The 22,463-nt window shown below is 44.6% G+C and overlaps 1 protein-coding gene across 5 annotated transcripts in view; it reads right to left on the bottom strand.

Moving 5' to 3' along the window:
- Positions 1–22,463, bottom strand: part of CNKSR2 (connector enhancer of kinase suppressor of Ras 2) — a 368,883-nt gene that overhangs the window by 206,403 nt on the left and 140,017 nt on the right. The window lies entirely within an intron of this gene.

Here is a 22,463-nt window from a genome sequence, read left to right as displayed (position 1 = left end):
AGAGGTATAAATTCCAGCTAGAGGAGGACACCTCCTGTGATAAATGAAGGGGGGGGGGCTCCCTTTTATGGACACCCCACCAGCCAGTTAGCTATAAAATCCCTGTTAATAGCTGTTCTCTACTTCCTTTATCTGTAAGGGGTTAAAAAGTCCATAGGTAAAAGGAAGGGAGTGGGCACCTGACCAAAAGAGCCAATGGGAAGGCTAGAACTTTTTAAAATTGGGGGAAAAATTCCTCTTTGTCTTTCTGTGTTCTCCCAGAGAGCAAAGACAGGGCCAGAACTATGCTGTAAGAAAGAGCTTGGGCCAGGTATGAAAATCATCAGATCATATCTAGAACCTACTCATTTGAAACCCCAGATATGTAAGTAGATCAGGAAGTATCTAGGAAGACGTGATTAGGTTTCTCTCTTTTATTTCTTTAAGGCTTGTGGATTCCTCAGTACTAACCCCAGGTGCTTTTGTTTTGCTTGTAACCTTTAAGCTGGACCTCAAGAAGCTATCTTGATGATTAATCCTTGTAACTGTTTTTTTTAATAACCCTCGCAACAAGCCTAAGTTCCAGATGTATTTTCTTTCTTTTTGTTTTTAATAAAACGTACCTTTTTTAAGAACAGGATTGGATTTCTGTGTCCCTAAGAGGTTTGTGCATATGTTGTTTAATTAGCTGGTGGCAACAGCTGATTTCCTTTGTTTTCTTTCTCGGCTCTTCCCAGGGGGGGGAGGGGGGGTTAAGGGCTTGAAGGTACCCTACAGGAAGGAATTCCCAAGTGTGCCTTCCTGGTTCTCAAAGGGATTTTTGCACTTGGGTGGTGGCAGAATCTACCCATCCAAGGTCAAAGAAAAGCTGTAACCTTGGGAGTTTACTACAAGCCTGGACTGGCCAGTATTAACTTTTAGAATCCTTGCGGGCCCCCACCTTCTGCACTCAAAGTGCCAGAGTGGGGAATCAGCCTTGACACCTGCACTAGCTCTGTTCGAGATAGCGCATTAAAAATAGCAGTATAGCTGCAGCAGGACAAGCCGCCCTGAGTATATACCTGCCAGAGACACTAGGTGCATACTCCAGAAAGCTAGCCACTCATGCCACTGCAGCTACACTTCTATTTTTAGCACTGGCAGAGGTATGTCTCTTCAAGCTGGAAATTACATCTTCCAGCTCCAGTGCAGACATACCTTCAGCAAGCAACTATTTGCTATTTCCTTTTCTCCTTATTGTTCATCGTATGGCCTCTGCCTTATTTACTGCACACTATTCAAACCTTGCTCTGAAGACAGAATTTTTAATTTCCTCACAGGCTCATCGCTAGAGTATAGTGCCTCACAAACATTATAGTCACAATTTATTATTTCTATTTTACTGAGGGGGAAACTGAAACAGAGAGAGATTACTGTGAGAAGTATGCAATAAATGTTGATGCCCAACTTGAGACACCTAGGGCCTGATTTTTCAGAGTATGTAGCATTATACAGAACTTTATATGTTGAAAGCACAGCTCCCATTGGCTTCAGTTCCAGCTGGGAGCACTCAGCACATGTTCAAATCAAACACCAGGGTCTCAAGTCCTGCCCCCAGAAAATGAAGAACATACATTTAGTGATCACCTGTGGGAAGTTTGGTTTAAGTGTCTCGTCTAGCATCACACAGGAACTCTGTGGCAGAGGCAGGGATACAATCCAATTCTTCAGGGTAGTATTCAGCTGTCCTAACCATGAGACCCTACTTTCTTCCTGCAATCCCCTACCTCGTCACTGCACACCTCCCAACTTCTCCAATAAATGAAACAGAGGCCCTACAATCTACTTCACTGTGCAACCCTGATTTATCCCCAGAGCAGGTCTATTCTATGCACTGAACGAGGCAGAGGTCGTGTGGAAAGAACAGTATGTGTTCATGTAATTAAAGACTCTGTCACAATGCATATCACAAGGGGGCCAAATTAAGGTTGCACAGGCAACCTTAATTCTGGCATTTTCTAACTTCTGAGTGCTAGACTTTGCAACCTTAATATGCTTCTTTTAACATAGAAATTGCACACACTACAAAAATCAAAGGTTTAAAAAAAAGCAAACCGAAAAAACATGTGGCATCATATGGGTCATCAGAAGGTTTTATCCACCTTTAGATCCACCACATAAACCTGTGCCACTTGAGTTAACAGGGTAACTGATAGCAGCAATAGCTTGTTATCCTGTATGTGGAGCAACCACTAGAGGGGGAAGAGACACACACTTCGTTAGTGGGCTTCACAGATATTTGCTGACAAAAAGGAATGGTGCAACTCAGGAATCTTGGGTTCCACTCCAGGATCTGGAGGGGAGCATCCTCTGCTGGGCACAGATGTCTTCCCATTCCCTTTAAGTCTGATCTGTGCTACCCTTTCCCCTTCCAACTGTCCCTGTCCTGTTTCTTCCCCACCCCAGTCCCACTCTCCTCAACTAGCCAGTACCAATCTCACTCCTCAGGCTTCTCAGCCCAGTTGCAAGTCTCCTTGCCCAGCCGGTCCTAGTTCTTACCCCATACTCCGGCTCCACTCAAATCATCCCCGTTCCCCCCACACCTCTGGTTCTCAGCCCCACTCTCCTTGCCCAGATAGTTCCAGACTCCGCTCCCCACTGGTTTCCAATCCTCCCCTTTTTCCCTTCCTCATTCCCAGTCTCCTTGACCAGTAAGCCCCAGTCCCCCCACACCTGGCTCCCAGTTCCAGTCTTCTTGCCCAGCTAATTCCAATCTACTCCCTCCCAACCCCCACATTCAACCTTGAGTCCCAGTTTCCCTACCCCTCACGCCCCAGCTTCCATGGCCAGTATTCTGGCCAGGAAAGTCTCTGAGAGCACAGGAGAGCGATACTCCCTGCTCTCACTACCAATACCTGGACCTGTCACCAAAATGGCCCAGAGCAGCCAGGAACCGCATTCACAAAGCAAGTTCTGCTCAGGCCCCTGCAGTCCCAAGATGAAGCATGCTAAGTGCAGATGGAATCTTTAGGGAACTAAACTACAATGTTCTAGCTTGTCTCTACTGCGCAATGGCAAACTGATTTTTCAAAGTCTTATAATTTAGCCAAATTTGGATGGATTTTCATGGAGACGGCAAAAGACTCATCCCTGACACAAGGCACACCCCTGTCAAATTTCAAGTTCCTGCTCCAAAGCAGGGGGGCATTACAACTGTTCAAAAGGTGAAAAAAATTGGCCACATGGGCAAAACATATTTTCCCCCAGCCTCATTCTCAGAAATATTTGAACCAGTTGGGCTGACATTTCAAAAATCAAAACCAAAAAATTTAACGTGAAGCAGACACCCAGTCTGGCAAAACGATAAACAACAGAAAAAAGAATCTTATAATGGGAAGTGTCAGGCTACCAGCACTGCCTATAATATGTGATTATTAAATAAATAATAATAATACATCCAGTTACTCTGAAAAACACTTCAGAGACTGGATGACTCGGGGAAATGGTAACAGGATATAGATGTTGCAAGTCAAGGCTACCGAAGATTAGCCTTGACAGAAGATTGTTACCATCTGCTGGCAGTGATCTCTGAAGAGAGTTGGTGGACACAACTCAGTTCCTGTCCAAATTACAGTTGTTACTCTTATTGGCACTCTTAATAGACAAAATAGGATTGAAAGGGCATGGAGATGGAACAATCTTCTCAACTCATGCTTCAGGATCTCAGCTGGCCACCTACAGGGGTCAGGAAGGGATTTCTCCCCATCCCCCAACATATTCTGGATTGATTTTTATCTCCTTCATTTGAAGTTTCAGGGATGCCCATGGCTGGAGATGGGACATTGGACAGTGATGGCCTCTGAGTTGGCACCAAGTATTCTCTCTCTCAGGTGCTTGGTTGGCTGCACATGTGCTCACGGTCTAACTGATCACCATATGTGGGATCCAAAAGGAATCTTTCCCCAAGTCAGATTGGCAGAAAAACCTCCAAACCTCTGTAGTGTGTGTCTGGCTCACTTGCCAGAACTATCTAGGTATAATTTATGTAATCATTCTCTGCCTTTGTGGGGGTCTTGGGCACCGGTGCACCTCAGTCCCTCCCATGTGACACATAACAGTCTAGTCTCCCATGGGCTGTAATAAATTGGTCTAATTTTGGTTGCTGAATTTAGTGTATGGGTGCTCAGTAGTGTTGCTGGCTTGTGATGTACAGGGGGTCTGATTTGTGGTCCTTTCTGCTCTTAAACTCTGTGACTCTAGGTTCCCACTCCTGGAGAGGGGGAGTAGGCTCAGCACCAGGGGACAGGAACCACTGCTCCCAGATGAGCATGGGGCGGGCTCACTCTCCAGCCCACCACCAATGACCCATCATTCAAATATGCTAAGGTCTGTTATAAAGAGGGTGGTGATCAATTGTTCTTCGTGTTCACTGGATGAAGCACAAGAAGTAATGGGCGTAATCTGCAGCAAGGAAGATATAAGGAAAATGTTTCTAACTATAATGGTAGTTTAGTTCTGGAATAGGCTTCCAAAGAAGGTTGTGGAATCCCCATCATTTGTCCAAAACAGGTTGGACAAATCCCTGTCAGCAGTGGTCTAGGTTTACTTGGTCCTGTCACAGTGTACGGGATTGGACTTCATGATCTCCCAAGGTGCCTTCCAGCCCAACATTTCTATGACTCTATGATCCCCCTGGTTGCAAACCACTGCTGAGGTACAGGGGAAAATTTGCATTGTTGCTGCTCATTTTGTACCTTTGCTATGGATCAAGGACTTCAGTCTGCAAGAGGTGCCAGCACTTTCCACAGCTGAACATGCTAATTTAAGAAACAAACATTTAATGAATTCTGAAGCAAACAATTCTTGATTTCTTAATACTTTTCTCCACAAACATTCCACAGAGTTTAACAGTGGTTGCTTCTCAGGATCAGGTTTGCATGCTTGGACTTAAGACCATATAAGACTTTGCCTGTTGCTGTAAAGTAGCATGGAATATACCTTTACTTCAAGCTTTATCCAAGCTTCCTCTGACTTTTCCAGCCTTCCCTGGAGTTTGAAGATTGTTTAATGCAAAAGGAGCTAATGACTGAGGGGAAACAGGGGAAACTAATTTTGTTTGTACTTGATGAAAAACAATGCACTGTTGTTGAAATTGTGCATATGGACAACCAACTATTTTTTCCCACTGTGTAAGAAAAGTAGACAAACAGCACTCTTGTGTTAATTGTATTATTATAGGAAATTTAGAAAGTTATTAGTATTCAATACAACAATTCAGCAAAAGATACATCACAGAAATGTCAAGTTTCATTGAAAACTGATACCAATATAAAGCACCTGTTTTCAGGAAATAGACATTACCTTTTATTATTTTCTAAAACTGTATTACTGATTAAGGAAATTTTGCTAATAGTATTCATGATGCTTTATCATACTTAATGCTATAATTGTTGATTCCCTACTGCAGTGAAATTTATAAACACCTGGCAGGTATTTCAGTGGTTGATGTGTTTGCTGATGTAGCAAACAAATTCACGGAACATATTTGATCCTCTGTCTTGGGCAGCAAATTCTAGACATGCTCCATTTGTATTGTCCAAGGAAAAAGGAAGAGTAGACACTGGATGAACTTCTTTTTGTACATCTTATCTTCACAGATTGTATTAGTGTTTTCTTATGACCTCCTTCTGAACACAGGTTTGAATTTGTGACATGGGGGTGTTTGGGGTGGGGGGGGGCGGGGGTAAAGAAAAAGTGTTGTCAGAATGACTGGGCAAGGAAAAATACTTTGCTCTTTTCAAATACCCAGGAAAGTCTAGAGGGAAACGATTGATGAGGAAAACTCTGCACTTCAATGTTGAAAGGTAAAGGGTATGCTTCAAGTACAATATGAAAATATCTAAAATAATACAAAATATATATGCATGCTTGTCATTCATTACAGTTGCAAAAATAAACAATGACCAGAATTAAGAATACTCGTTAGTAATTACTAGTTATTGTAATTGCTGATTATGGGTTCCATTCAGTTGTGCCAGCTTCTCTCTCAGAGCAGCTGAGGGGGGTACCAAGGGGAAGAAGCGGCAAAAGTGACTAAGCCACCTTTACATCTTCCTTTTATGGGGGACTAGCAAACAGCTCCCAGCACAAGTTAGAGAAACCACAAAGCTACCCTAACTTATGATGGCTAAGACAAGTCCCCTTTGCGGTAGATGTCTGGTGATCAGTGGCATGTACCACACTGCAGTTCCCCATTCTCTGGTGCCCATCAACATTCTCTAAATCAGCTGCTCATTAAGGGCTATTTTAAAGGTCATTGCACAAAATGACCTTACAGGAAGCTGAAGATTCAGACTTGCAGTCTTACAAATAACTTCTGAACTTTCCATGATATCCTGTGCTACAATGAAATCAACCGGTTACTGCATTCTAGTGAGCAGTACAGATTTTACATTACTATGGTATTGACAAGATCACTAACAATAGTGGTAAAATCTCGTACTTTTATTAGTTCGTTTTTAAATGTGTTTAAGTGTTTAAACTTGGTTCTAAAATAGCTAGTTTGTTTTAAAATTCATATTCAGGCTGTTTAATTTTAATTACAACTTAAATATTTCATAGTTCTCTAGCCAACAGAACATGCTTCAAAAAATTTCTCCATCTTTGCAAAGTCAAATTCCAGAGGAAAATTTCTTTTGTTCCCTCTGAATGGTAAATGAATGATTATCCCAAAGCATTATATTGGGAAAAAAAATGTGTAGAAAATAACTGCTAAGTAGATTTTAGCTCAAAGTCTCCTTTCTATAATCAGTCCTGCTTGCTTTGTTTTTAACATTTACAGTATCATTTCATGAACTAGATGCTCCCATCACATACAGCATTACATAATTAGGATGGGAACAATTAATTATTCTTCAAGGCGTTTGCACTTCTGGTATTTCAACAAAAATGTTCTCTGGCCAGACTTTCCACAACCAGGAACACAACTTCCAGAACACCATCTTTACATGGATCTAGAACACTTTTCCACATTAATCTTTTCTGGAGGCTTCCGTATGTAACAACATATCTCAAATTAATCAGTGTTATTTAAAGGCTTTATATATTGATTAGGAATGTATCTACACAGTACAACAGATTTCCAGTTGTTTTAAATAGTAACTAAAACTGGTAAACAACACTTGTGATTTTTTTGATCCACTGGATTTCAAACCCCATTCTTCTCAGTTAAATAATTTCTATTGTTTCTGTTGCTATTCAGATGTATTTAACAAGTATGGCTTGCTAAGCAAAAAGGTAAGCTTGTAAAACTCATTCTGAGGAATCAGAGATCAATAAGGGTGAACGACTTAGGAGGAGGAAAACATAGCCGATTTGTGGTGCTCACGGAGGCTATGTCTGCACTAATAGCAGCATGTCAAGTACATACACTGCACACAAACCCTCACATAGGTATAAACAGGAGTGTAGATCAGAGGCACTGCATAGGTGAGAAGAGTACAGGTACACCAGAACCTCAGGGGATACACCCTACATGACTCTCTTCACATGAAAGCAGTACCTCCCATGTCTACATTGCTATTTTTAGCAATACTGTGTCCCGATGCATCCCCGCTGCCATAGCTGTTCCCCGTGGCAGTGAAAGGCTCCAGCAGTGGGGAAGCAGCAGAGAAATGCTCTGACAGCACCCCGCTGCTGGAGCCTTTGCCCGCCACAGGGAGCTGCTGGAAAGACTTTGGCAGCAGGAAACGGCTCTGGCAGGGGGAAGGCAGTGAGACACTAGGTTGGTAAAAAGAGCAGGGAACTGCCAGAGCCTTTCCCCACTGCCTCCCACCTGCCAGAGCCTTTCCTCACCATAGTAAAAGTCTTTGGCAGCAGGGAACTCATGGAGCCTTTCCGATTTGCTTCCGCCTGCCAGGGACTTTCATTGCTGCATGTAGCTACACATTGCAGTGTGGATGTAGCCTGCTTTTCACTGAGGCATGCAGCTACATGTATCCTACACATCACTGACAGCATAGATCAGGTTGGCTGGTAAACATCACTTTAATGATGTTTAATGATGAATAAACTGTGATATTCAAAATTTACTATCAGTAAAGTAAGTTATTAGAATGTGATCTAATGTTTAGACATACCTGATAACACATTCAAGTAGATACCTGTGCAATTGAGCACTCTGCCCACACTACAGCCCAAACTGTGATCTCACGGCCAAGGAGGTGAGGACCTAAGACAATATTCACTGGGATCTCAAAAACAAATCATGCTGTCAGAACTATAGCTGCTTTAATATTTCTGGTCTCATTAAAACAAATATAGGTCAGCATTATTCATGAAGAGCAAAACCACCATCTGAACTTTCCATGACTGTCCAACAATTAATGTCCTATATTAACTAAATATTACATTGTGTAGCCAAACTAAAAAATCTAACGAGTGTCACTGTTGTAGCATAACTAAACACTATGCTAAAGCATCCAAGTAATTTATGTAACTTTGTACAATTACTCTATTTTTGTCATTCACACTTTGTTTCTCTCTGTAATTACATTTACCTTGGACTAAGTTTTTTGGAGTCATCTGGAACCAAACATAGGTACTGCCACACGAGATCGGACCAGAGACCCATCTAAACCTGCATCCAGTGTCTGACTGTAGCCAGCCCCAAATGCTTCAGAGGAAGGTGCAAGAAATCAGAAAGTGGTTGGTTTATGCCCTGAAGCATAAAGGTTTATATAGCTCATTTATTTTTATCCTATTTAGTGAAACTGTAAACATTCTCATTATTCCTTTTTAAAAAATTCCATCTAAAATATTGGTGGGAATTACATATTGTGGCAGAGTTCCAGAGGCTAATTGGTATTTTCATCATTTGTTGATTTATTGCCTTTCAATTTAATTGAATGTTACCGTGTTCTTGTATGATAAAAAGAATTAACTTCTTCTTTCCACATTTTTTTGCCTCATCTTTCCTCTTATGCACCTCTAAAACTTTCTCAGTTTTTCTAATCATTTATGGGATTCTTTCCATACCTCTAATCATTTTAGTCACCATTCTCTTGGTTTAACCTCCCCTGAAATTATGGCCTCATCTTCTTTCTACCTTTCTTCTCCACACCCACTGAGCACACCATCTAGACCAGGTATTTTATATTCCTCACCTTTAATCCCATTCTACGACATCTCAAATCTTGTTTCCACTCCCTGCACTTCACTGAAACTGCTCTCATCGAGACCTTCAATGACCTCAAAGAGCTTTCATCTTCACTCTCCTTGAACTTTGACATTGTCCACTATATTCTTCTCAAAATCCTATCATTCCTAGGTCTTCCTGACCCTGTCCTCTCCTGTTTTTTCACCCAAGCTCTTGGATCACCCCCTCAAGGTCTTATTTGGTGGGTCTTTCTCCACAATTCTCCCTCTTTTAGTGGGGGCCCCTCAGGCCTCTGCCTTACCTCATCTCTTTTCCTTTCTCAGAAATGTGATTTTGACTTCCCTCTTTGAAATGATGACTCACAAATCTGTGAGTTTGCTGCAGACTTGTTTTCCTCCATCCATACTAAAATTTTAGCCCCTCTCTGACATCTTTTCATGGATGTCCAACTCAACCTGGCCAAAAGCAAGCTGCTGACCTTTCCCCAAAGCACCCCCATCTTTCAATCTCACTGTATTCTTGCGGAGAGCATCCTCATCATCCTATTACTCAAGCCCATAATTTCAGTTTTATTTTTTTTGACTCTTTTGCCCTCTCCTTTGACAAAACATCCAGTCTGTATTTAAAACTCAACATGCCTTCCAGCACAACTTCAAGACCAATCCTTTCCTCTTTGCCCACGTTGCCAAAAATCTCAGACACTCTCTGAACATCTCATTCCTTCACTACTTCAATCTCCACCTTTAAGGCCTCAATGCCTGCAACTCTGCCTCACTCAAATCTATTCAAAGTGCTGCTGCTAAAATAATCTTCCTCACCCCTCTCTCAAACTCCCTCCATTGGCTTTCCCTTCTTCCATTTCATCAAGAACAAATTTCTCATGCTAACCATCAAACCCCTCCCAAAGTTGAGCCCTGCCCTACCTGTGTTTTCTATTATCTTATTACAAAGCCAGCTTCCAGTCTTGTTTTACCTACTATGCCAGCTTCAATCACCTGTTTGTCTGCTTCTTCCACATGTACCTTCACTCTTTTCCCTATGCCATCGTTCATATGTGGTGATATCTTCTAAGGAAAATCCATAAAGTCTCTGCCTTCATCTGTCTCCTCAAATTCACCAGAAAGCATACAGAAAATTGCCATCTGATAACAGGTAGGTAGTTGGCAACTTGTGATCCCTGCTACTGATGGGATGAGAACCAAACACACTGATAGGATGCTTTGCATAGGTTATATTTGTTACCTTGTGCTTTGCATAGGTTATACTTGTTACATTGTGATCCCCACCTCCCTGCTTGACCTGCTTCATCTTGTCTTTTAGTCTGCAAGTTCTTTGGAACAGGTACTGCCATTTACTATATTTATACAATGCCTTAGTGCAGGGGTCGGCAACCTCTGGCACACGGCTCGCCAGGGTAAGCACCCTGCCGGGCCGGGCCAGTTTGTTTACCTGCTGCGTTGGCAGGTTCGGCGGATAGCGGCTCCCACTGGCCGCGGTTCACCATCCCAGGCCAATGGGGGTGGCAGGAAGCCGCGGCCAGCACATCCCTTGGCCCGCGCCACTTCCCATAGCTCTCATTTCCCTGGGACAGCAAACCGTGACCAGTGGGAGCCGCGGTCCACCGAACCTGCCGACACGGCAGGTAAATAAACTAGCCTGGCCCGCCAGGGTGCTTTGCCTGGCAAGCCACGTGCCAGAGGTTGCCGACCCCTGCCTTAGTACAATGAGACTCTGACTCAGTTGATCTCTCTAAGCACTGCTGCAATATAAATGTTATATATTTCTGCTACGTTTTTCTTTTGAGAAAGGGCAACCACAACTGAACTTCATGTTCCAGGTGAGGGCGTAACATAGATTTGAATAATGGCATTATACTATTCATGTTATTTCTATACCATCCTTTGTACATTCTAACACTGTTTGCTTTTTCAACCCCTAATGAGCAGTGAGCAGGGAATTTCATTAAATTGCCCACAATGACATCTAGATCTTTTTCCTGAGTGGTTACAGTTCAAATTATGCATGGAAATGCACATTGAAAAGTATTTGTTAATAATTCCATTGTATCCAGTTTGCCTATTCACCTAGCTTTGTTAGATTCCTCTGAAGTTTTTCCACAATCTTCGAGTCTGGACTATACTAAATAATGCTGTAGCACCTGTAAATATTGCCACCTCACTTTTCACCCTTGTTTCAGACCATTGGTAAGCTCAATATATTTTCTTATTTTTATTTATATACATACACATACACACAAAAACAGCGTATAATCTGTGTGTGTGTAAGAAAAAATAGTTACTAACTTTTCTCTAACTGTTGTTCTGCAAGATGTGTTGCACACATCCATTCCAATGTAGGTGTCCACGCCCCAAGCACAGCTGCCAGAATTTTTTCCCTTAGTGGTATCTGTTGGGTAGGCTCCAATGCAGTCTGGTGCCACGTGCACACAGTGCTGGCATAAAGGGACCTACCGTCCCCACGCCCCTTCAGTTTCCTCTTACCAACTGACTCCAATAAGAGGGGACAGAGGGCAGGTCTTGGAATGGACATGTGCAACACAGCTCAAAGAACAACAGTTACAGAAAGGTTAGTAACAGTTTTTTCATCTTCGAATGCTTGCACATGTCCATTCCAATGTAGGCGACTCACAAGCAGTTGCACAGGAGGTGGGCTCGGAGTTCAAGTACAAATTGACTGGAAGACTGCACGGCCAAAGTTGGCATTGTCTCTGGCCTGTTGGGTAATGCCATAGTGCGCTGAGAATTTGTGCACGCAGAACCAGGTTGCTGTCCTGCAGGTATCTTGAACAGGAACTTGGGCATCTTTGGCTGCTTTCTTAGCGCAAGATCTTGTGGAATGAGCAGTCAGGTTAGCCAGAGGAAGAACTCTCGTGAGTTTGTAACATGGATACATAATATAATCCAAGATGGGATCCTCTGGGCAGAGATGGAGAGTCCCTTTATTCTCTCTGCTATCATTATAAATAGCTGAGGTGATCTGTGGAATGGTTTTGGGCCTTTGAATATAAAATGCCAAGGCCCATCTTACATCCAAGGAGTGCAGGTGCTGTTCCTCCCTATTCGCATGCAGCTTAGGGCAGGATACTGGTAGAAAAATTGGTTGGCTGCAGTGGAATTGTGAGACTACTTTCGGAAGGAACTTTGGATGCAAGTGCAGCTGCACTTTATCTTTGAAGAAGATTGTATATGTGGGTTCTGACGTGAAGGGTCAGCTCTCCAAACCCTCCTGGCCGAAGCAATGGCCACTAAGAAGGCCACTTTCCAGAAGAGGTACAACAGCAAGCATGTTGCTAGAGGCTTGAAGGGTGCGCCTGTAAACTTCGACAGGATGGGGTTTAGGCACCAAGGAGGGATCGGCTCCTTTACCTGAAGGTACACTCACTCCAGGCCTTTGAGAAAACTGCGAAAAGACTGATCTTTTGCAGTCTTAGGATGCAAAGCTGAAATGGCTGCCAGGTGGACTTTGATTGAGAAGGCCAGACCTTGGCTGTTTCAAGAGCAGAAGGTACTCCAAAATAAGTTGCAAGGAGGACTGTGCAAGAGGAATGCTGCACTGGAAAGACCAGATGGAGAATTGTTTCCACTTTGCCAGATAAGTCACCCTGGTGGAGGGTTTTCTACTGCCTATTTAAATTCTATGGACCTGCTGCGAGCAAGCTTGCTCTTCAGGATTCAGCCATGGAAGTTTCAGGCCGTCAGATGAAGAGAGCTGAGGTTCATGTGGAGCAGCCAACTGTGGCCTTGGGAGATCAAGTCCCAGTGTGGCGGAAGCTGGATTGGGATCTCCACTGAAAGGCTTGACAGGGTGGTGAACCAGTGCTCTCTGGGCCATGCCAAGGCTGTGAGGATGACCCATGATCAGTCCTTGATCTTCAGCAGAACCTTGTGTATCAATTGACTGGGGAGAAAGGCATAATACAGGTGAGTTGTCCATGCTAACAGGAAGGTGTCCATAGGAGACCTCAGGCTGTGGCCCTGCAGGAAGCAAAACTGATGGCATTTTCTGTTGCCATAGATAGCAATCAGGTCTATAAGGGGAGTCCCCCACCTTTGGAAGATGTCCCTTGCAATGTCCGGTTGAAGCAACCACTTGTGGTGAGTGGAGAAGGACCTGCTGAGGCGATCCGTGAGTTGGTTCTGTGTTCTTGGCAAGTCAGATGTTTCTAGATAAATTGAGTGTGTGATGAAGAACTCCCACAGCCAGACTGCCTCCTGACATAATGGGGAAGAACGCACTCTGCCCTGCCTGTTGATATAATAACTGGTGGTTGTATTGTCCATGAGAACTGAAAACCGTCTTGTCCGTAATGTGGGATGGACCACCCTGAGTTCCCTGATATTGACCCCAGACCTGTAGTCCTGAGGGGCCTTAAGTGAGCTCCCCAACCCAATGCCTAGGCATCAGAGACCAAGGACACCAACAGTTGGGGCCTCGAAAAAGGTATTCCTGTACAAACTGTGCTTTGGTTCAACCACTAGTCAGCGAATCAAGGACCTGGTGGTGTTGCAAGGGTGAATATACTGTGGCCAGCCAGACCTGGATAGGTCCGACACATAGCCTTATGTGTTGCACCACATATGTGCATGATGCCATGTGGCCCAGAAGGCTCAAGCATATCCAGACTGTGGTGGCCAGATGTGTCTAAAGGGAACTTATGTTCGAGACTGAGTGAAAACAATCCTCTAAAAGTAAGGTTCTACCCGTAAAGAGTCAAGAACCACCCCTATGAACTCTATCCTCTGCACAGGAATAAGGGTGGGAAAAGGGTCTGTTAGTAGGCCTGCCATACTTTCCAAGGCCACAGAATATGAACACCTTTGAACAGCACCCTGGCCCACGGGAAACCGCCTAGGTTCCAAAAAGCCCATTGCATGGGTGCTGGTCCCCACAGTCCCAGAGGCCAAGTGTTCAGAGGCAACAGCAAGGTAGGAACAGATCAGGGAGCAGTGCTGGCCGTCATGATGGTGATGAGAGTAGGATCCCTCTTCAGACTCCAATGATGAAAATGAGCTGCAGTGGGGAGGACCAAGGCGGTGCCAACCCTCTCGGAGCCAGCAAACACTGCCACGGAGAGGTCCAAGCTAAGGCTACCATAAGGGTGGCCAGTAAGCTGGCAAACATCTCTGTGCTGCTCATAGGTACTGGCAGTGCCAAGTCCTGAATCGCCAGGGACACCGGGACTGGAAGAGTGAGTAGCCACAAATGCCTCTGTGGTTGACAGTACTGCAAACTGACTGGTACGCTGCCAGCTGGAGGATGGCACTTCCCATGCCGGAGTTAGCGGAGCCTACGGGGATACTGAGGCTGGCGAAGGTGGCTGCTGTAGTGCAGGAGAGGGAGAACAGCCTGTGACGTTATTGATATAAATGGGGACCATATAGAACATGGGTTGCAACCAAGGTCCTGTAGTGGCACCAAATCCTAAGTAAAGGGGGTCATATAAGGTGTCTAAGACCAGGTTCCGGGTTGCTGGTTATAATTATGCTGTCTGTATGTCTGTATCATTTTTAGTTGAAGTTATGAATGTTGGCTCTATGCTGTCAATATTTCAAGTTTGTGCTGTGCTTCTGGGGGAAGCCTCCCAGACAAGCTGGTGTTAGCTCTGCCTAGCCTGTTTGATGGCCCATTAAGGACCATTAAGGACACAATGGACCCATGGAGAGAAGGCAGACACGCCTTGTGACTCAGCAAAGTATGCAGGGACTGGCTCATGTGACTCAAGGCTCCATTTTGCTGTAAAATTCCACAGTGAAGACAAAGGGATTCTTACACCTGGAAAAGTCTATATAAGCCTGATGCTTCGTCTCCATCAGGTCTTCAATCCTGCTTCTGACCTCTGGAGGGACTTTGCTACAAACTGAAGCTTTACACAAGGGACTGAAGGACCCATCCCAGTGGGGGATGCTCTCCAGAGACTTAATCTAAACCTGCAGTTTACTTCAGCACTGCTGCAAGCCTGAACTAAGAACTTTGCCATTACTGTATGTAATTGATTGCATTTAACCAATTCTACCTCTCTTCTCTACCTTTTTCCCTTTGTAAATAAACCTTTAGATTTTAGATTCTAAAGGATTGGCAACAGCGTGATTTGTGGGTAAGATCTGATGTGTATATTGACCTGGGTCTGGGGCTTGGTCCTTTGGGATCGAGGGAACCTTTTTCTTTTATTGGGGTGTTGGTTTTCATAACCATTTATCCCCAGGACGAGTGCACTGGTGGTGATACTGGGAGACTGGAGTGTCTAAGGAAATTGCTTGTGTGACTTGTGGTAAGCCAGTGGGGTGAGACCAAAGTCCTTTTTGTCTGGCTGGTTTGGTTTGCCTTAGAGGTGGAAAAACCCCAGCCTAGGGCTGTGACTGCCCTGTTTGAGCAATTGGTCCTGATTTGGCACTCTCAGTTGGGTCCCGCCAGAATAGCTCAGTCACAATGGCGTAGTCGTGCTTGGATCCACAGAACCAGGTCAATTAAGCTTTGGGTCAGAACCCCACGCTATCCAAAATTTAAATGTGGGATTGAGAGTTTGGTTGGTTAAAGATCAGTGACCATGAGACAAAAAGCAAGGAAACTGCAAGCCTTGAGAGACAGCCTGCAGTTTGATTATGAGCAAGAACTGGCAAAAATTCGAATGGAAGAGAAGCAAGTCTTGGCCCAGCTGGAGAAAGAGGCGGCTGAGAGAAAGAGAGAGGCTGCTGAGAGAAAGAGAGAGGCTGCTAAGAGAGAAGAAAAAGCTCGTAAGGGACGTCTGGAGGTGCTGGCTGCTGAGGAGGAGACTCGCAAGGTGCAGCAGGAGACTCGCAAGGTGCAGCAGGAGACTCGCAAGGTGCAGCAGGAAACTGCTAGACTCCAGCTCCAAGTCAAAAAAGCAAGGGAAGAACGGCAGAAACTGTATCCTCTTGGAAATCCAGTTTATAACTGTGTTGATATATGGGGTTACTCTGGGCAGTTTTCTATGTTTAACCAGTTTTGCTATGGCTGGGGAGATGGGAGTTCTAACCTGGGGAGAAATATCTGTTTGTCTGTGCAAGAAAGCAGTTTGTCTGGGAATGAAGTTTCTGAATGTCTGTCTAATGTCTCAGAAGTGAATCTGGAGTTAAATCAAGAGCAGAAAGATCTCATTGGGGAGGAAAATGTTTCTCAGGTTAAATCCCTAACTAAGGAAGGAGAGGGTAAATTTGTAATGGGTAATGGATTGGTGGCTAGTGCAGCTTGTAGAAGTAAACCTGAAATGGGTAACTGTGATTTGCTAAAAGTAGCTCAGTGTAGTGAAAAGAGCAGCAGCTTATCTGTTGGGAGAGGCAATGTGCCTGGTAGGGAAAGTTTGAAGGAGCCTAGGCAGCCTTGTGAGCTAATGGCTTTGTCTAATCAGCAGTTTGGGAAGGGAGGGATAGTGGAAGATGAGTGTCCATATCCCTTACCTGTTTCCTGTGTGGAGAAATGTGACAGTGGAGGGAATGTGCCTGTGTCTGTCAGGAGTATTGACTTGCCTATAAAGGAAGCTACCCCAGTCTCCAAGCAAGTGTCTGTGAACAGCCCTGTGTGCTGGGACAAGGGAAGTAAAATCCCAAGCTGTGTGTCTGGTAAAGGAGAATGTGTCTCCGGCTCTTCTGTGTCTGTGGAGCAGACAGAAGGTGCCTGTCAGCCTGTAATGGTTGAGGGTGATTCAGTTGTCTCGAAGTTGGTTATAAATACAGCTAAAGCCCAGGAAGGGAATGGTCCTGAGTTTGTGTCTGCTGGGGGGAATGGCACTGTGACTAGGTTGCATCCAGTTAGTGTCATAGCAAAATCCCAGAGAACAGACAATTCTGGTGCTTGTAGTTTGCCAGTTGCTAATGTGTGGTTGGAAAAGGGTGCAGCAACTCTGTCTGATCAGGGTGATACCCCAGCCAGGGCACAAGGAGAGCATAAAGGTGATTTAATTGTGTTACCAACTGACAGTTTGACAACTTGTAGCAAGAAGGAAAAGATTCCTGAACTTGTTCATGGCCAAGGGAAGGAGACTACTTCTGACCTGTTATCTAGAAAGTCTGTAGCATCTGTGGTTGCTCAGGGAAGTGTTCCTTTAGAGCAAGCCCTAGGTGAAGAAGGGAAGGGCAGAATTCCTGAGAGGGGTGAATGGCTGCTTAGAGAAGCTCCTAGGGAAAGGAATCCTCATGGTAGCCTGTGCAAGCAGTTTACTGCAACTGAAGGGTGTAAAAGTGATTTAATCAAGAAAGTTTCAGTTCCTAACAGCCAGAAATTTTCTGTTGTGAATGGATCCACTGACTTTCCTTTTGAGAGATCCAGTGTGGGCAGCTTTGAAAAGGTCTCAGGTGGAGTAGAAGCTGTTAAGGAAGTTGAGCAGCCCTATAACCACCTGGCTGTGTGTGGCCAGCTTGTTGGTGGGGAGACAATGCTGTTGGGACAGGAATGTCTCCATGCTGAATCTGTAAGTGAGCAGTCTGTGCTTCAGGATCTGAGGACAGATTCAGTTACTGGTGTTTCAGGGCAGAACAGTTGTATGGCTAAATGCTTGAGGAGGCAGGGGAGAGCAAGCCAGCTCTCACCCTCAGACTCTTTGGATTTGTGTGGTATCTCTGTAAGACAAAGTCCAGCCGTGGAATCCATAGCAGCTAAGAAGTTAAAAGCGAGTGTCTGTGTTGATGCGAATTACTTGGCTGGCAGGGAGAAGAAAGACTTGCTAATAGCTGTTAGCACAGAGGGCCCACCCCATCAGCCAGTGATCTCTGTTAAGCAAGAGAAATCAGGGTTTAGTCCCGAAGAACAAGAAGGAAAGAGAAGACTGAATTTTGCAAAGGGAACCCACAGGTTAACCCTAAAATGCCCAAATTCCAATGGTATTGAGCCAAGGGTGTGGCATGACAAACATGATTGTAAATGGACACTTGCAATGAATTTGTTGTTATTGCTAATGCTAATTTTTGTAACTAATGTGTTGCTATGGCCAAGAACTGTAACAATGTACAATGTGCCTAATCTTTTGGAAAATCCCTTAAACATGTTGAAAGGAATACATGAAAACACACTTTATGTTAAAGGGCCTTGCTATACTGATGTTTCACAGTTAATGCATGTAAACAGTGTTGGAACTTTTCACAGGGGAAAATACATTCCAGACCTGATGTGCTGTATGAGAGGGGAAACTGAGGCACACTACCATATTGCTTTCATGGCTAAATGCCAAGATTCCTGTACTATGAACAACCTCAATATCTACATTGGTTTAATGTTAATTGGGTTCAAAACATTGGCCAAGGCTGGTATGGATAAAGTAGCTGTTTTCTTTAGCTCTTGGCAAGATCACATGAAACATACAGGAACCATGCTGCAAAAGCTAACCAAGTTATACCTTAAGTTTGTAAAGAGATCCATTCATGTTATTGAACATGACTTTGATAAACCATTTCGGTTATACACTGGTGCGGCCTCTAGCCCAACACTAGCTGTAGTGAGACAGACCCAAGGAAAGGGGGCTCTTGGGATGCAGTCAGCGATGTTTTGTCATCCCTTCCTGCATCAATTTTGCGTTGGGGTGTGGCGTTATTGATATAAATGGGGACCATATAGAACATGGGTTGCAACCAAGGTCCTGTAGTGGCACCAAATCCTAAGTAAAGGGGGTCATATAAGGTGTCTAAGACCAGGTTCCGGGTTGCTGGTTATAATTATGCTGTCTGTATGTCTGTATCATTTTTAGTTGAAGTTATGAATGTTGGCTCTATGCTGTCAATATTTCAAGTTTGTGCTGTGCTTCTGGGGGAAGCCTCCCAGACAAGCTGGTGTTAGCTCTGCCTAGCCTGTTTGATGGCCCATTAAGGACCATTAAGGACACAATGGACCCATGGAGAGAAGGCAGACACGCCTTGTGACTCAGCAAAGTATGCAGGGACTGGCTCATGTGACTCAAGGCTCCATTTTGCTGTAAAATTCCACAGTGAAGACAAAGGGATTCTTACACCTGGAAAAGTCTATATAAGCCTGATGCTTCGTCTCCATCAGGTCTTCAATCCTGCTTCTGACCTCTGGAGGGACTTTGCTACAAACTGAAGCTTTACACAAGGGACTGAAGGACCCATCCCAGTGGGGGATGCTCTCCAGAGACTTAATCTAAACCTGCAGTTTACTTCAGCACTGCTGCAAGCCTGAACTAAGAACTTTGCCATTACTGTATGTAATTGATTGCATTTAACCAATTCTACCTCTCTTCTCTACCTTTTTCCCTTTGTAAATAAACCTTTAGATTTTAGATTCTAAAGGATTGGCAACAGCGTGATTTGTGGGTAAGATCTGATGTGTATATTGACCTGGGTCTGGGGCTTGGTCCTTTGGGATCGAGGGAACCTTTTTCTTTTATTGGGGTGTTGGTTTTCATAACCATTTATCCCCAGGACGAGTGCACTGGTGGTGATACTGGGAGACTGGAGTGTCTAAGGAAATTGCTTGTGTGACTTGTGGTAAGCCAGTGGGGTGAGACCAAAGTCCTTTTTGTCTGGCTGGTTTGGTTTGCCTTAGAGGTGGAAAAACCCCAGCCTAGGGCTGCGACTGCCCTGTTTGAGCAATTGGTCCTGATTTGGCACTCTCAGTTGGGTCCCGCCAGAATAGCTCCGTCACACAGCCCAACACAGATCTCGCTTTATCCAGAACCCCTTGCCTGCTTCCTTTTGACACTGGGGAACGACTCTTCTCCTGGTGCTTACAGTGCTTCTTCTTAGGGCACCACATAGGAGGATCAGCACCAGGACTCTCGACTGGTGGGAGGAGCACTCCACACCAAAGCTGAAGTGTTTGGTGCTGAGTCTGAACCTGGCTCCGATGCTGGTCTTAGGGCTGCCTCCCAGAGGAAGACCTTCAACCTCGCCTCCCAGTCTTTCCTGGTGCGGGGTCTGAAGTCCCTGTAGATCTGGCAACCGTCTTTCCAGTGAGCTTCCTCTACGCACCTGAGACAGCTTGAGTGCGGGTTGCTCAAGGGCATCGACTTGCTGCAGGAAGCACAGGGCTTGAAGCCTGGTGACGGAGACATAGCCTGGCACCGGGGAGTGGACAAGCCTCTCCAACCAAGGGCAGAGGCGTCCAAAACTCACTAACTACTAAAACTACTATTCACTCATGAGAAAGAGAAGAAAAATCAGTGGGAGAAATTGCCTGAGCAATGAGGGAAGTTCCAGCAACTGTCACAGGCGGTAAGAAGGAACTGAAGGGGCACGGGGTCGGCAGGGCTCTTCATACTGGTGTAATGAGTGTGCGACACCAGAGGTATCCGACAGATACCACTAAGGAAAAATAATCCAGCAACTGTGCTTGGGGCAAGCACACACCTACACTGGAATGGACATGTGTAAGCACTCGAAGAAGAATACTTCCAGCATGCAGCATTTCAACTTTTTGCCAAAGCTGCACCATTAAAAACTTCATTATTTAAATGCTTGTAGAGAGCAGCCAGTCAAAGATGACAAAGTCAGGCTTACTACAAATGCTAATAGTTTTTTGCCCCACAGGGGAAAAATGTCAGTGCAACTGAAGAATTCAAGACCTTTTTGTTCTGCAGTTATTGTAAAATCAAAAGTGTCAGCAGCCTAAAGAATTGAGCTTGCTAGGCATTTGATTTGGGAGCATTAAAATATTTATAGAAAATCTTTTGTAAAGCTTCATATCCAATGAAGTAGAAATGAAGATAATTTACTTGAGTAGCATAAAGAATAGGTATCAAAATCTATCTGACCAGTGAAATAAAAAGTACATTGTAAGTGAAACCAATTAATTACTTGCTCTCAGGAACAGCACTATTTGTGGCTGACTTTAGAAACATGGTCAGTATTAACTCAATACCTACCAAAATACAGTCATAGTCTGACGAGCAATTAAATATCTTGCACTAGGGCTCCACGTTCATTGCCTCAATAATTTCCAGAAAAACTTTGCTCACACTTTTGTCTCCTCACCCCTCCATTGAGCAGCCCTTCATACACAAACTGCATTTTGAAAGTCAGACGTATTGTCAACAGCAATAAAGATTATGCAAGTGGAACTTAGGAAGCATTTCTACTAATGATACATGAGCCAGGAGGAGGAGGTTCATTCTCCCATAGTTTTATTGGGTCTGCAGTGGTAACAGCAGTAAAAAGTAGTATAAACTTTAAACTTTTTCATTGAAGTAAACAGATGTTACTGTGTATGCCTAGAGAGCAGATTTGTTGAGTCAAATGTCATTTTTACATAGCCATTTCTGTGACCATAACTGATGTAAGCAGAGTCAGGATGAGCTCTACCCTGACATCTGGTGCTGAATTATGGGGAGTGTGGAAAGGAATTTCAGGTATTTGCACTGGCACACCCACCCCACCTAGCATAGCCCACGGCAGCCTGGGATGGTTATTTTGACAGCTCTGGGATCCTCAATTTCTTTGTTATTGGGGTAGGAGGAATAAAGTGTTGTTACCCTGGTTATGTGAATGAGGAACTATGAGACTGCTTTATAACAGAGATGTCTCAACACCAATTAAGTAGCACTTGCTAGACAAGGGACATGGGTGCCAAAACCCAGTGAATGGAGAGAGGTTGGGGACTGGTGTGTGTACCTGATGGTATGGGCCCCTTTTGAGGGCCTGGAACACCAATTGCACATCCTCCTCTCTCCACTGTTGAAGAGCAGAGCTAATTTTGAATCCATTAGGAATCCATCTAGAGGCTAATGAGCTGAATTCACATTGGACCAATGGTGCACCAGAACCGGGGCTCCCCTACTACAAGCTGAAATCACTAAGAGCTGAAATCACTAAAAGAGCTAAGCTTACTGAGCTGAGATCACTGAGTGCTGTGTTAACTAGTGGGGGAGCCTGAAGATCTATTGCTAAGCAACTGGCAGAGCGGAGCAGCTTGCAGCACGTTGGAGTAGCCCATGGAACAGTGAGCAGAGTGGAGCGGTTTGCGGGGGCGGCTGGAGCAGCTCACGGGTCGGCTGGAGGAGCGGCACAGCTGGTGGAGTGGAGCCAGTCGTGGTGAAGGCTGCAGCAGAACTCCATGGAGAGGCGGAGCAGTCGGCCCTGGCCCACGTAAGGTATCCCTTAACACCCTGTGTGCCCCCCCCCTTTTCCACCCACGGCTGGGGGAGGGGGAAACTCTGCAGATAAACTTTTGAACTCTGGCGTGGCACTGACCAGAGACAGAGACTTTTGGGTTGTTGGACTTTGGGGTGATTGGACTTAAGACCCTAAGGGGGAAAGGGCATTGCCAAACGTACTTGGAGGTGGGTTTTTTTGCTTATGGTTTGTGTATAATCCTGTTTGTGGTGTCTCTCCCACGTGATGCCGCATTGTTTCCCTCCTTTATTAAA

This window comes from Mauremys reevesii, linkage group 1, assembly GCF_016161935.1.
Source record: "Mauremys reevesii isolate NIE-2019 linkage group 1, ASM1616193v1, whole genome shotgun sequence".
NCBI lineage: Eukaryota > Metazoa > Chordata > Testudines > Geoemydidae > Mauremys > Mauremys reevesii.
Note: the sequence above shows the minus strand (reverse complement) of the source record. Positions and strands in the feature narration are given on the sequence as shown.